This window comes from Narcine bancroftii, chromosome 6 (assembly GCF_036971445.1).
Source record: "Narcine bancroftii isolate sNarBan1 chromosome 6, sNarBan1.hap1, whole genome shotgun sequence".
Taxonomy (NCBI): Eukaryota; Metazoa; Chordata; class Chondrichthyes; order Torpediniformes; family Narcinidae; genus Narcine; species Narcine bancroftii.
In genome coordinates, this window is record NC_091474.1 from 184973251 (window position 1) to 184984994 (window position 11744).

An 11744-nucleotide genomic window follows, 5' to 3' on the forward strand; every position below is an offset into this window, starting at 1 on the left:
TTTAAAAAGGGTTCGAAGAGCAAGCCTAGCAATTATTGGCCTGTAAGTTTGATGTCTGTGGTAGGTAGATTGATGGAAAGTGTTCATAAAGATAGTATATATGGAGGGACAGGGTCTGATCAGGGACACTCAACACGGATTTGTGCGTGGAAGTTCGTGTTTGACCAATCTTGTTGAATTTTTTGAAGAGGTGACTAGGAATGTTGATGAGGGTAGAGCAGTGGATGTTGTCTATATGGACTTCAGTAAGGCCTTCGATAAGTTTCCACATGGGAGGTTAGTTAGGAAGGCTAAGTCCTTGGGTATTAATTTGGAGATAGTCAAATGGATTCAACAGTGGCTGGAAGGAATGTATCAGAGAGTAGTAGTAGATAATTGTTTGTCAGGATGGAGGCCGGTGACAAGTGGCATACCTCAGAGTTCGGTTTTGGGACTGTTGCTGTTTGTCATATATATTAATGATCTGGAGGATGGGGCGGTAAATTGGATTAGTAAATATGCAGATGATACTAAAATAGGGGGAATTGTGGATGATGAAGAGAGTTTTCAAAGATTGCAGAGGGATTTAAACTGCTTAGAGGAGTGGGCAGAAAGATAGCAGATGGAGTTTAATATAAGTGTGAGGTGCTTCATTTTGGAAAAAATAGTCAAAGCAAGACATATGTGGTAAATGGGAGGGCATTAAAGAATGCAGTGGAGCAGAAAGATCTAGGAATAATGGTGCATTGTTCCCTGAAGGTAGGAATGCATGTGGATAGGGTGGTGAAGAAGGCCTTTAGTATGCTTGCCTATATAAATCAGTGCATAGAATATAGGAGTTGGGAAGTAATGATGAAACTGTACAAGGCATTGGTGAGGCCAAATTTAGTGTACTTTGTGCAGTTCTGGTCATCAATTTATAGGAAGGATATTAACAAGATAGAGAGAGTGCAGAGAAGATTTACAAAAATGTTGCTTGGGTTTGAGCATCTGGAATACAAAGAAAGATTGAGCAAATTGAGTCTTTATTCCTTGGAAAATAGAAGGCTGAGAGGGGATTTGTTAGAGGTGTTTAAGATAATGAGAGGGATATATAGAGTTGATGTGGAAATGCTTTTCCCATTGAGAGTAGGAGAGATGGATACAAGAGGTCATGGGTTGAGAGTTGACGGGCAAAGGATTAGGAGTAACATGAGGGGGAACTTCTTTACTCAGAGAGTGGTTACTGTGTGGAATGGGCTTTTGGGGAAGGTGGTGGAGGCAGGGTCAATTTTGTCATTTAAGAAAGAGTTGGATGTGTATATGGATGGGAGGGGGATGGAGGGATATGGGCAGGGTGCTGCTCGGTGGGATTAGAGGAGGGTACTTGGATCAGTGCAGACTAGAAGGGCCAAATTGGCCTGTTTCCGTGCTGTAATTGTTATATGGTTATATGGTTACATGATTACATTATCCCTTCCTGCAAGACCACTAAATGTCAATCATATACTTCGCAATTTGTAGGGATTCATATTTGTGCACCTTGTTGAGATCAACCCATATTCTTATGAATAGAAATTGGACCCTGCAGTGCTCATTTACAGTATAAGATAGGCAAAGCTGAGTCCATATTTAGAAACCTGTCCTCTCCTACAGAGATACCAAAAAAAAATCGAATCAAAAATTACGTAGGAACAATTTTCTGGTATGTGAGGCCATGACTTAAAACTTCTTAGAACCATAGATCATGACAACACAGAAAGTAGGCCATTCGCCCCTTCTAGTCTGAATGTTTTAACCCTAAAACATCATACTGCTAGTCCCACTGACCTGCACCCACTCTATAAGCTTCCAGACCCTTGCCATCCATGTAGCTATCCAATTTATTCTTAAAACCTAAGAGTGAGCCCGCATTTACCACTTGGTGGAGAATTTCACCTGGTCACTTAACACCAGATCCATAGCCAAGAAAGCCCAGTAGCGCCTTTACTTCCTGCGAAGGCTGAGGAAAGTTCATTTCCCATTCTCCATCCTCTCTACGTTCTATAGAGGATGTATTGAGAGCATCCTTTGCAACTGTATCACTGCCTGGTTTGGAACCTGTACCACCTTGGACTGTATGACCCTGCAGAGGAAAATATGATTGGGGGCTCTCTTCCTACCATAACAAACATCTACAACACTCGATGAATGCAGAAGGCAAATAACATTGTGAAGGTCTCCACACACCCCTCATGTAAACTTTTCTCCCTTCTGTCATCTGGTAGGAGGTACTGTAGCACTCAGGCCCTTTCATCTGGATTGGGCAACAGGTTTTTCCCCCCAAATCATCAGGCACCTGAGTTACTGGAACATATGTGAATAGTGTAAGGACTTTTACTGTATATGTCTTCATATTTTAACTCCTATTTTAACCTATATTTATGTAAATCTGCCCGTGGTCCTGGAGAAACGCTATCTCATCCTCACCATGCAATGAATGATATGAGCAACAAATAAAGGTGACATGACTTGACTTGAGGACCCAAATATTAAGGCTCATAGATGTTTAAGTTCATCTTTGGAATGTGCATATTGCTATAGGGGATTTTGAGTCTAGTTGCCCTTGAGGATTTACAATTTTTATTTGTGGCAATGTAGGTATTAGCAGGTCATAAATTAACAAAGCAAATAAAATTAATTAGAAATGGTACATTTTATATTTAAAATTTCTGTGTTCTTTTCAATGCCTTCATAACACTAATCAACTCAAAGTAGACTTTTCAAATTAGACTTCCTTGCATCAAGAATTCTTTATGCCTCTTTGTTATGTGAATGCTTCCATTTATAAAGTGACCAGATAAGTTTTTGAATCCATAGAAGCCTACATAGACCAAGTGCCAGTAAACTGAATTAGTAGATATTGGTACTTTCTGGTCATGGAGGAGGAAATGGTCTGTTTCAGACGTATATAATTCTATGAGAATTGATGTATATCTCAATGAGCAAAGTACCAACCTGAGTGAGGTCAGTATCTTTTTTAGGTTCTGTTGACTAGTAAAATGGGGCGAGAGGCTGGAGTTTGCTGTCAATTTCTTTTGAATTGAATTGCTTTTATTTCCATATGCACCAAGATAAAGTCCTGTTTTGTAATTTATTCAGGTTAGTCAACCCATACAGGTAACGCAATAACAAAACAAAGGCAGGGTATTGTGTAAGTCAAAAGGTGCAGGATATAGTGTTATTGGGACAAAGTGCAGGATATAGAGAAAAGTAGAGTTCAACAGTACAAAGGCATCATGTTTTAATAATGAGAGGTTTATTCAAGAACCAATAGCAGCAGGAAAGAAACTGTCATTGAATCTGCAGGTTAGGGTCAGGATTATACGAATCATCAGATGTATTAACATGTATAACCAAAGTAAACCACAGGAATTAGCTTCCATTCACTTGCAAACATTCTCCATTTATATAACGGATTGTCCTTAGGTCACTCAAGCCCTTCAATCAGAGGAAACAAATATTCACCTCATTAAACTACGTTTTCGTCCAATCACTCAATTGAGGTTTTATCATACGGTGGAGTCCAAATATCCTCTTTACAAAAAAGAAGGGGAATTCCCACGATCAGAGCAGAGACCAAACTTTACTCACTTAATGTTGCATGAAACAAACTTAAATGTCATGGCTGCAGAGACCAACCTTTAGTTCATGTACCCTGAAAAGTCTAAGTTACACATGCCAGGGAATTTATATAGTGGTAGCTCTTGGAGCTTATGATGCTCCTTTGTAATCTCATGCAGCAGGGTTGCAGTGCTAATTTTTTAGGTGCCAGACCTCACCAAAAATGATGACAAGGAAGTGCCAGAGTTGCCCCTGAGGTGCTGGAGCGGAACTCTGGTGAGCTCCGACAACACTGCACCCCTGTCGTGCAGTAGGTTTATGTGGGCCAAGAGGGATGCACTGGCAACTACTATCATTTTAATTTGTAAATTGGATTTAAAAAGCAGGGGTAAATTGTCTGAAATCCAACATCCGTTTTGTGTCCTGTGCAGTGCGCGATGTGTTTCTCTGGCGCAAGTAGCATGCGACAGATTGATGGTTGACATGTGTGGTTTAGGATGCAATAATGAGTGGATTTATTTCTTGGAACTTCCTGCATTCCTGCAGCAATGCTGCTTTTTTTTATTGACTTGCTTGTAGTAGGTAGGCTTCCAAAATTGTGGCCACTTCGGTTGTTGATAGGACAATTCTAAAGAATTTGCATGAAGACTCTCAAGAAAATTGACTTGTATATTTCAAAGGATTTATGCATTTTAATAACTTTGTGTTGATACTTCAATACTAATATCCCAGCATTTTTTGGGAAGTCTCTGTATGTGCTTAACATTCACACCAAAAACTTAATTACTAGATGACTTACTTCATGTCCACCCTTTGTCTGAGGGCTAGCTCAAATACTGCCACAATTGGGAAGATTTCCATCCACAATAGTTTTCTTTTCCTGGGACAAATCATCAGATGAGAATCCTAAATTACATATGCTGGCAAATAGACCCTCGTTTCGTAATGCTACTGATGGCTAATTCTGGAAGGGAAAGTATCTTTTTACCATTGTGAGATATGCCATTGGCAGAAGGATCTAGTTAGAACTCCAACTTGACTGAAGGTGCAGAAATCCCTCTTATTGTTATAGCTATAAATAGAGTTGGTGGTGGTGTTATAATCACATTAAAATTTTAAATTTAGACTTACAGCATGGTAACAGCCCCTTTCGGCCCAAGAGCCTGTGCTGGCCAATTACACCCATCTGACCTTCACCTCGGTATGTTTTGAAGGGTGGGAGGAAACCAAAGCTCCTGGGGAAAACCCGCACAGACACAGGGAGAATGTACAAACCCCTTACAGACAGCGTGGGATTCGACTCCGGTTCCGATCGTTGGCACTGTAACAGCGTTGCGCTAACCGTTACGCTAACCATGCCGTCCCTTACCATAAACCATTCTTACCCTAACCACTCCATCAGTGGTATTAAAGGAAAGTTTTTAAAAATGCACACTCACTGCTCACCATTATTAAATGCTATTCACTTAACTGATATGATTCTTGCCAACTCTGGAGATAACCTCAATAGTTAAAGCAGCACTGAAATTCTAAATTGCTTAGACTCATTTGTACGCAATATACTGACTCCAAACTAATGCCAGGTCCAGGTATGTTCACCTCATTATAAGTTTATCCTCCATCAGTGTAAACATAAAAGAGATATTAACGATAACAACTTCTAAAAAGGACTGCCAACTGAAGCACTTAGGAACACATAAACACTTTACTCCTCAGTGGTTCTATATTATCAGACTTTGCCAAATGATGATAAGCCTGCCTCTTAAAAAGTCATTAGTTTTGCTCCAGATTTAAACAGCTGTCATTTCTGATATTCTTCAGGTGGGCATGTGGGAAGGATTACTTAGTGTTTATAAACCCAGTATATTGGTAAAGGATCTACTCATGTGGAACCTCCTCAAAAAAACTGAGATGGGTCGGCAAATCTCCCGCACTGTATCGCTAATTGGAGGCAGCCTTGAGATATAGGAACTGTTGACAAAAAGATCAGCAGCCTTATTAATATCAGATGTATTTCTTATAATGTCCTAATAGATCAAATAAATTTACAAAAACCATAGCTTAAATATCACATGACAAATACGCATTTAAATTAAAAAAATATTTTAAAATATTTGGAACGTTTTCACTCCCTTTTATGTTACCAATATTGTGTTTGTTGTATGTCCAGCTCATACATCTGAGGAAAAGTATTATTTGACAGGTTATTTTGGCTTCAGACAAATCTAAAATCTTCAACTTAGGGTGGCTTGGTTGGCGTAGTGGTTAGTGCAATGCCTTTACAGCGCCAGCGATCGGAACTGGACCCGAGTTCAAATCCTGCACTGTCTGTAAGGAGTTTGTAGGTTCTCCCTGTGTCTGTGTGGGTTTCCTCTGGGGGCTCTGGTTTCCTCCCACCCTTCAAAAATAAACATATCAGGGTGTAGGTTGATGGGGTGTAAATTGGGGGAATTGTAGGGCTGAATTAGCTGGTTACAGTGCTATATGTCTAATTTTTTTAAATTAAAAACACCAAATGCATAGTTTATACCCCAAAACTATAGTGCTACAACAACTGATCCAATTAGGATAATTTATGGAATTAGATTATTTCACTTTTGGGTGCTAAGTTTTTAAAGGTTACTTTTGGTGTTGATCATGTAAAATTTGTTCAGGTGTTCCTTGCTTATAAGATGATGAAAATGAAGCAGCGGTTTGATAACATTTACATGCATATAAGATATAGGAATGCATTTTGGAGTAGTTTTGATGGAGTGGTGAACTATTTTCATATTTCAGAAGCTGATGACTGAGGAAAGGGTAGAGCTAATATTATAGTGAGATATATACCAGGCTAAGGGGTAATTCTGCTCCAAGTTTATCCTCTTCAGGCTTCAGTACATTGTTGTGCCTTAGTGTTAATGCCAGAATCTCTTTGACCAATGTTAATGATACAGAAGCACCGAATACTGATAAATCAGTGAAGGTGGGGCTGTGGTTTATCCCTCATGTTGGTTTTCCCAGTGATTCTGTGCTTTGGTTATTTTCAAAGATTCTTCTAAGTTTCTACAACATAGAAAACTGGACAGTAGATAGTAGTCAGGAGAATGTTTCTTTTCCCAAAGCTAGTGTATGTATGAAGACATCTCCTTCCTGATTAGTAATCATGATGCCATCCATTTGGAAGTTCTGTGCTACTGCAGTAATAAAATGGAGTTATTGATAGTTCTACAACAACTGATCAAATTAGGATAATTCATGAAATTTATGAAATTAGCAATTTGTAAAAATGCAGTCCAAGTAACAAGTATGCTTTTCCAACCAGCTTCTTGAGTCCCAATCATTCCTTTCCTTCCTTTTTTGTTCCCTTTCCCACCCAGACCGCCACCCATTCTTTTATCCTTTTTTCGTTCCTTCTATCACCATCTCTCCACCTAATTCCACTCCACATCTCCCTCCACCCCCCCCCCCATATCTTTGATTCCATTGGTCTTTGTACTACCATTGTCATCTTCTTCCCTATCAGATTCCAGCACTGCCAGCCTTGTCTTCTGATTACCTTCTCCTCCTTCTAAGTCCAATCTTCTTCCACCTGACTCCTTTCTTGTTTCTCTCTCTCTCTCTCTCTCTCTATCTCTCTCTCTCTCTCTCTCTCTCTCTCTCTCTCTCTCTTTCTCTCTTTGTCTGGCATCTGCCAATCTACTGCCTCTATTATTTCACCTCTCCCTGATTTTTCAATCCTATGCGGGCCCCTGTTTTACTCCTCCCACTCTGGTTTCTACTGTACTTTCCCAGACTTGATGAAGGGTTCCAGCTGGAAATGTCAACTGTTCTTATTTTTCCCCACTGATGTTGATTGACCTGCTGAATTCCTCCTTTCCCAAAACCTGCTCTAGCACCATCACTAACTATTTTTTTCCCCTGGGCCTAGTTTGAATGACCTGCCTGTTCAAGTGTGAATAATGACTTCAGATCAATCTCTGTCTACTCCCTGGCTTCTTACTTCAGGCATAAGATAGGCAATGGTTTGATCATATGTCTACCTTGTAATATTTTTGTGGAACACAAGATAAAATAGGTACAGAACTACAAGAATGCAAATGATTATGTGCCAAACCCTTTCTGTATGTATTACAGGATTTAAAATAGAAACCACCTCATCTTAGACAAGTTGCCATGGTAATTGCTGTAATAGTATTATAATTGGCAATGGATTGACAAAATAATATAAAAGAAAATAAGTAGATTCAGATGATGGCTTTGGGCTTTCTTTCAAAAGATAGAATATTTCGCTCCCCTTCAATCTGGTCCATATTCTTTTGCTCTTTTTGTGTACATCTGGACTTTACTTATTGTTTATCCTCAGGTCTAAAACAATATTAAATACAGATTTACGCTGTAAATTAAATTTTCTTTATCCTGCTGTATGATGCAAATCATTCTTCCATGCCATTTTCAGATGCAGTTGTTGCCTTAGAAATCTTTCTGACTGCCTACCAATTCAACACCTTTCCCCAATAAGTATTTTGCTTCACGTACGTACAGATAACTTGCAAAGATCTGTGTTCACTGCAGGGAGATTCATACGAAACTTACTGCACCAGTCACATTTTCTGCAGATTTCTTTCTCTCCAACGTGGTTTGGACACATTTGTTATTTACAATTGCTACAAACTATTGTTATCAGATTGCTTTATTTATACCGTAGCTTGTCAAGTAATTAACTTCATAGGGAATCAGATTTATCTTCTGAGCATGACTAACTTGACAAATTAAGTTAATATAGTTTTCTTGAGAAGCAGATGAAATGTATGCATCATAATTTTTAAAGTCCACCTGCCCAAAACAATTGGAAAAAATTGGGCACCACATCTAACAAATACCAAGGATCTACGAGAACTTTACCAGACTGAATTGGCTCCAACATCAAAGCAGATAATCTATTAGTATGCAAACCTGATGAGTGTCCAGACATTTCCTGTGCCTAACTATTTACAAGTTAATCTGACTGGAAACAACAGATATCGAAGTGATAAATGATTTGTTACTACTCTGAAGGTAGCATTTCCAATATCTGAGCATCAAAGATATTAGGGTCTGAGCTTTGAGCCAACAGTTAATGCAATGCTAATTGTTTGCTTTATGCCAAATAAATGAGAGAGAAGGAGCAAGTCAGAATGTGACCAGATAAATATTTTATTTATAGTTCTTTACATTGAGTGCTGAAGCAAATTGGAGAAAGACTTTCAACTTTAAATGGTTAGAGCCTAATGATCCTGTGAAATTATATAATGAATGGGTATCTGATGTACTTCTTGAATTATCAATCTTGAGAAAAAATGTTATTTTTCACTTGAAAGTGAAAATCAGAATAAAAACTGCAGATGTCATAAATCTAAAGATTAAAAACTGAATACAGAGGGTATATCTCACACTAATCTGGGGGAAAGAAAAAGTCAACATTTCAATCAGAGCTGAAAAAGAGACCAAAAAATCCTGTAAAACTGCAGGAATGCTGGCAGCCCATGGAGTGACAACCTTTTCTAGCTGGTCCTAACTCTGTTTAATTTTCTAACTCCCATGCCTTTATTTTTTTAATTATTTTTTCCCTTGTTTTTTTTTTCTGTCTCTCTTTTTATTCTTTATAATTTTTTTTTTTCATGAAAGTTCATTATGACTGTTCATGGTACCAGATCTGGAAGAAAAGAGGAAAAAGTTCCTACCTCTGGAAATTTGAACCTTTCTATGATGGAGTTTACTAAGGACCTGAGAAATGACATTGAAGAATGCAAACATGATGGAAAAGAAATTAAAACATCTCTTGCTCAGGTTACCAAGGATTTTGAAGACTTATGGTCTACCATTGAATCTCATGATACAAAAATTAAGGAATTGGAAAGGTCAGTTGAACTTCAAGAAGCCCAGCTTGAAGATTTACAACAAGCACTTTATCAAATACAGTTCGGCACTCAGCACCATCGTCCCCTCAAAATTAATCAACAAACTCCATAATCTGGGCATCAATGCCTCACTGAATAGTTGGATCCTGGATTTCCTCACCTCCAGACCCCAATCAGAAAGGATTAGAGAGAACATCTCCTCTGCAATCTCCATCAGAACTGGAGCACCACAGGATCCGATGACAATTTACTGAAGACAGTAACAGATCTGGAGGTGAAGAGCAGAAGAAATAATTAAAGAATTATTGGTTTAAAAGAAGGAACTGAATCGGGCCATCTTTCCAAATTCTTTGCTGAACTTCTCCATGAGGTATTTGCTACCTACAATTCCTGAAATTTACAGCATTATCGCTAATTTCCAAACCTACTCCTGGTGGGAAGCCTCATTCTATTATCCTTTGTCTACATCGTTTCCAGATCAAAGATCAACTTTTAAGAGAATCCCATCGAAGAGGAATGCTACAATATTGAAATTATGAAGGAATGGTCTCAATGTAAAGAAGTTACATTTCAGTTGTATAAAGCTGGCTTCAAGCCTTCACTGCACTTTCCAGCCTGATTGCAAATTACTCTGTCAGACAAATCTCCAAAGTGGCTCAACTCTTTTAAAGCTGCTTCTTAATTTTTGGAACAAACTTCAACAACATCAACAGTCTAGTAAAGTACTGATACTTTGGATCTGACTATTCTCTTCCTTGTTTTGTTATGAAGGTTGTGGGTTAATCTTTTAGACATATGCACTGCAGTACAAGTTCCAGTTGAACGTTTCTTAACACTTGCTTGGTTATTTAATTCTGCCATGGTATTAATGACTTCATTTTTGCTTATAGTGGGTTCTGTTTATACTTTCTTTCTATGTGTTTACTTTTAAAACTGGAGATGAGTTTAATTTCCTTATTTTTTCATTCTTTCTTTTCCTTTATAGGATTACTAAAGTTGTATTCTCTCTCTTGTGAAATAATTAATAGTTTTTAGCTGGGTTTTTGGAGGCTTTTCCTTTAATTTATTAATGTTTTCACTTTGGTTTTGCTTGATTTTATTGAGTGCTTCTAACAGTGAGGTTTGTGTGGGGGGATAGTTATTTTATTTATGAGTATACTTTCAAGGACAGTTTGGGTTAATTGGGAAGGGTAAGGGAATAGCAAGGTATGTTTGGGGTTTGTTTGTGAAGTTACGTGGGCTATTTATGACTGGGGATGACACGATAAAATGAGTGTGTTTATTAATTAATAGTTTGTTGATTTCAATTTTTTCCATTATATTATTGATTTTGAATTGTTTAGATGGCTATAGGTATTAATATAATTTCATGGAATATCTCGTGTTTGAACCATCCTATTAAACCTCGTAAAGTCTTTTCACATATTAAAAGGTTTGAACCTGGGAGTGCTAAACTGATACCTCTGATTCAATAAACATTTAGAAGGGACAGCACTTCCAATTATAGCTAAGTCTAGAGGCATTTCAATTTTGATTGACTAATCTGTTCCATTTATTAAACATAATGTTATTGCTGACACTATGGATGCTTTTTGATTCTGTTTGTTAACTTTATAATAAACTTTTTTTTGTTAATATTTATGGCCCCAATATTGCAGATCCAAATTTTTTCAAATATCTCTTCTCTCTTTTACTGGATTTAAGTTTATATTCTTTGATTGTAGGAGGTGATTTAAACTGTTGGATAGGCCCTGTGCTTGACTGTTCATCTCCCCAAATTGTTACTTTAAGTAAGTTCATTATACTTATTAACTCATTTATGAAGTCTGGTATAATAGATGCTTGGAGATTTCTCCAACCTAGTGATAAGGAATTCTCTTTATTGTCTAATGTACATCATTCTTATTCACGGATTGATTATTTTCTCACAGACCAACAATTAATTCCACTTGTTGACTTTCTAAATATGAAAAAGTATAAAAATTTCAGATCATTCTCTGGTGGTTTAATCTATTAATATCCCAGATTTACCAAGAACCACAAAGCAATGGAGTTTGAATCACATTTTATTGTCTGACCCTAATTTTATGAAATTTATGAAAGATCATATTTCCTTTTTTAATTAAAAATTCCTCCTCTGAGGTCAAATAATCTCCTTTATGGCTGAAGTAAAAAAAGAGCTCCAATTCAGAGAGAGATGATTGAGCCAATCAGTTGAAACGCATTGATCAACAATATGCCTTAATTCCAAAACCTGACCTTTTTTTAAAAAAAAAAGGTTGAACTCAACCCAGATATGATTTG

The 11744-nt window shown here is 37.6% G+C and overlaps 1 protein-coding gene across 1 annotated transcript in view; it reads left to right on the forward strand.

Moving 5' to 3' along the window:
• Nucleotides 1-11230, forward strand: part of trmt11 (tRNA methyltransferase 11 homolog) — a 214680-nt gene extending 203450 nt beyond the window's left edge. Inside the window, exon 18 of the transcript XR_011340616.1 lies at nt 11165-11230. The gene's annotated coding sequence lies outside the window, so the exon portion shown is untranslated. The remainder of the gene's footprint in view (nt 1-11164) is intronic.
• Nucleotides 11231-11744: the final 514 nt, after the last annotated feature.